The sequence below is a fragment of the Theobroma cacao genome, chromosome 2, assembly GCF_053813885.1.
Source record: "Theobroma cacao isolate CCN51 chromosome 2, ASM5381388v1, whole genome shotgun sequence".
Taxonomy (NCBI): domain Eukaryota; kingdom Viridiplantae; phylum Streptophyta; class Magnoliopsida; order Malvales; family Malvaceae; genus Theobroma; species Theobroma cacao.
Window position 1 is genome coordinate 15664244 of NC_142640.1, and position 4445 is coordinate 15668688.

The 4445-nt window shown below is 33.5% G+C and overlaps 1 non-coding gene across 1 annotated transcript; it reads right to left on the minus strand.

Moving 5' to 3' along the window:
- Positions 1–2046: 2046 nt before the first annotated feature.
- On the minus strand, positions 2047–2152 carry LOC148764097 (small nucleolar RNA R71). The gene has a single exon (XR_016025004.1). It is a non-coding gene; the product is annotated as a small nucleolar RNA R71 (small nucleolar RNA).
- Positions 2153–4445: the final 2293 nt, after the last annotated feature.

Sequence of the window (4445 nt, forward strand, 5' to 3'; positions counted from 1 at the left end):
AATAAATAAAAGCCACGTTATACTGTCGAAATTTTATTAAAATTGGTGGGTTAGTCACTGCAGTGACGGGTTTCCGTGGACTGCCTATTAGAGGGGCACAGTAAACCCAGTTATATAGTTACTCCGATTGTAGAGGCGAGGAGGGTAACTCCTGGGGTAGTATTAGAGCTCACTTCACGTCGAACCCCCACGTGAATGTGTAACTCGGCCAACGCCAAGGAACGGCTGGTTTTTAAAAATAAAAATGTGTTTCACGTGTGAATATTTTAACACCCTTGGCGGACTCGGTTAGATGCCTCGGCCAAGGTATCCCCGAGGATTAGTTTTGGCTTGAGCCTTGTTTTAATAAAAGACATAAGCCTTAACAATTGTTTTGGTAAATTACAAATATTTTATGGTTTAAGAAATAAATTGAAAACATTATGAAATGGGTTGAAATTTGTTGTTTAAACTTGCCTCCATTTTACTCGCCTTTAGATATTTATGATAATGTCTGTTTACTCATTGGGATTGCAAAATCTCACCCAACTCCTTTCCACCCATTTCAGGTTCAGTATAGACTGTAGATAGCTGATCTCATCGAGGACTACCATTGGATCTGTATTTTCCAAACCGTAGGTTCACAGTCCTCTTTACTTTTGTTTATTTGGGGGCCCTCTTGTTATTGTAAATTAAATTAAATATTTTGGCTTACTGTATTTCAGTATGTATAAATTTATTTAGCTTTTACGCTATAAAAATTATTCACGTATAACTCTATAAATATTGTTTTATAAGAAAATAAAATATTTTCCTTAATATTTCTTTTATTTTTTTATTATATTCAAATAACCGTAATTTCGTTTTAAATGAAGATTTTAGACTTTTAAACTCATTTTGAATATGAATTATGTGTTTTGTACTTGTATATTACGTTTTAGCCAGTTTTGAAATTTTTGAGAAAAAAATGACCAAAATACCCCTGTGTGGCGAAAATTTTATTTTGATTGTTTTTGATCTAAAATAGTGTATATTCTCTAAAAACTAGATATTTAACAACGATTGCTCACAGGAAAGGAAAGAAACTGATATGTAAGCCTTGCGGGGTTCCGGTTGGCATTCCGGATAATGAGTGTCAATCAGGGACATTGCGGCGATTGTCATGGGCCTGAGGGAGGTTCCGGGTCGTGACAATCATAATTTTAGGCCTGGTAGTCATTCACATTTAATAAAGTAAATTTTGCTGATATATTAGTTTTAGTTTTTAGTTTATTAATTTAAATTTTCCTTTGTAAATTTTAATTGTTTAGATAAAATTAAAGTGTGTTAATTTTATTAGTTAACAATAAGGATTTGTTCAATTCTCTATGGGATCGACACTCTACTCATCTCTATATTATCTTTGCGATACGTGCACTTGCGTGAGTAGAAAATTGAACAACAAGTTTTTGGTGCCGTTGCTGGGGAATTGATTTTTAATTCTTTCTTGTTAATATTAATACCAAGCATTCTTAATTTTAATCTAGACTTTTCTTTTCATTAATTTTTTAGGTAATTTTGGTCGTTGTATGCAAAGAGCTCAAAATTTGAAAATTGTTCCTTTTGATCTAGAAATCGAAAAAACTTTTCATAGACTTTGGAGGAAAAAAAAAAATTTCTACTCAAACTAAAACAATGGCTGATCAACAAGAAGAAGAGACCAAGCCTTTGAGGGATTATGTAGTGCCACAACTATAAAATCCCCACTCTAGTATTCGAAGACCTCCTATTCAAGCCAATAAATTTGAAATTAAGCCATCAATTATTCAGATTATTCAGACTGCTGTTCAGTTTGGGGGTTTGCCTAATGATGGTCTGAATGCTCATATTGTAAATTTCTTGGAAATCTGCGATACATTCAAGGCAAATGGTGTTACTGATGATGCCATAAGATTGAGGCTTTTTCCTTTTTCATTGAGAGATAAAGCAAAGAGTTGGTTAAATTCGCTTCCTACTGGTTCCATTAATACTTGGGATGATTTGGCTAAAAAATTCTTAGCAAAATTCTTCCCACCTGCAAAGTCAACAAAGATGAAGAATGATATCACTTCTTTCATATAATTGATTATGAATCACTATATGAGGCTTGGGAGAGGTATAAGGATTTGATGAGAAGATGTCCTCACCATGGATTACCTAAGTGGCTGTAAGTTCAGACTTTTTATAATGGTTTGCTATGACCTTTTAGAACTACCATTGATGCTGCCGCTAGAGGTGCACTTATGAGTAAATCCATTGGTGAGGCTTATGATTTGCTCGAAGAGATAGCTTTTAATAATTATCAATGGCCATCTGAAAGATTGGGTACAAGAAAACTTGCTGGAATTCATGAATTAGATGTGTTGAATACTGTTTCTACACAATTGGCCTCTCTTACAAAAAAAATAGATAAACTGAGTATTAATGCTATTCAGAACTCCTTTATGACATGTGAATTTTGTGGGGGAGAACATTCCAATGACAATTATCCCATCTATTCTGAGTCTTGTCAATTTTTTGGAAATAGGCAACAGAACAATCCATATTTCAACACTTATAATCCTAGTTGGAGGAATCATGCTAATTTTTCATTGAATAACAACCAAGGGTCTTCATCAGCAGTTAAGTCAAACTTTCCTCTTGGATTTCCATCTAGAGCCCCTATGCCAGAGAAAAAGCTTTCAATGGAGGATATGTTCATGCAATTCATGACAAAGACTGATGCATTCATTCAAAATCAAGCAGCTTCAATTAGAAATCTTGAGATACAAATGGGCCAACTTGCTAGTGCTTTAAATTCTAGACCTCATGGTACCTTACCAAGTGATACTGAACCCAATCCAAGAAGAGAAGGTAAGGAACATTGTAAGGCAATCCATTTGCGCAATGGAAAATATGTAAATAGAGAGGTAAGTAGTAAGGATTTAAATTCAAAAATTTCAATTCAATCTAATAAAAAAGTTTTGAAAAAGATGTTGAAAAAGAAATTGTAGTTGAAAAATCTATTGAAGATTCAAAAGAAAAATCACAATTACAAACTACTCCCACACCCCCACCACCTTTTCGTCAAAGATTTCAGAAAGAAAAACTTGACAAACAATTCCAAAAATTTATTGATGTGTTTAAAAAATTACATATTAATATTCCTATTGCTAGAGCTCTGGAACAAATGCCAAGATATGTTAATTTTTGAAAGACATCTTGTCTAAAAAAAGGAAATTGGGTGAGTTTGAAACTGTTGCACTTACTGAAGAGTGCAGTGCCATTATTCAGAATAAGCTTCCATTAAAGCTTAAAGATCCAGGTAGTTTTACTATTCCATGTACTATTGGTGCTCTTTGTTTTGCTAATGCTTTATGTGATTTGGGTGCAAGTTATAATACCCCGTACTTTGATATGGTGACTAATAAAGATTATCGGATGCCAATTGAGGTTAATTATAATGTTTAAAAGTGATGAAAGATGAAAGGAATAGTTTGGGATAAAATATTCCAAACGCGAGGAAATAATAATAAAATAATGATATTTTTATCGAAGAAGAATTTGTGAGATAAAAGTGATTCGGAAGTCAATTGAGGCATAATAAGGTATTTTGGGTACCAAGGAGACAAGAGGAGACAGAAAGAAATTTTTGGAATAAAATAATATTAAAATATTAATATTTTATTCAATGCCAAAATTTTTCATGAAGAAGGAGTATATGGGCAACCTAAGTGGGGGAGAAGAAGAATGAGAAAGATTTCGAAGAAAAATGATGTTAATAGGGCCACGAGTCTTTATTAAGTAAAGATAGCGCATGTAAATAAATATTTTAAATATTACGGGGACACTGCGTTGGAGTACAAACTTCATACTTTGTTTGCACATGTGTAAAAGAAGATAATAGAAGGAAGTTGGACTTAAATGAGTGTTGGGAGGACTAAATTAAAATGGGAAGAAACAAAAAGGGCAAAACAATAATTTTATGTGAAGTTTGGTCAAAGCTTCCTTTGGAAGCTTTGATTCTGATTTTTTTCAGCCCAAAACCGTCCTTATCCTCCCAGCAAGATATTTTCTTCTTCATTCTTGAAGCTTCCAATGCCATTCTTTCATTCTCCCATGGAAAGCTAATTTTCTTTCACTTTCTTTCCTTGTTTTCTTTTCATTTCTTTTCTCTTCTTGCTTATTTCTTCTCCCAACTTTTTGTGCACCAAAGTTACAACTTCTAACCCCAATTTCCAGCACATATAAACTCTAGGAGAAGAAGAAAGAAAAAGAGAGGAAGGAAGAAAAAGCTTGGTTTTGCTGATTCAAGCAAGGAACGGTAAGAATTCTTGCTTTTGGCTTGAGTAGTCTTTGAAAATGAGTTAGTGACTTAGAGAAATGTCTTGTGGTAGCAAAGATTGGCTTGATTGGAGAAAAAATTGATAACATGTAAGCCAATGAACCCATGGGTACATGAAGGACTC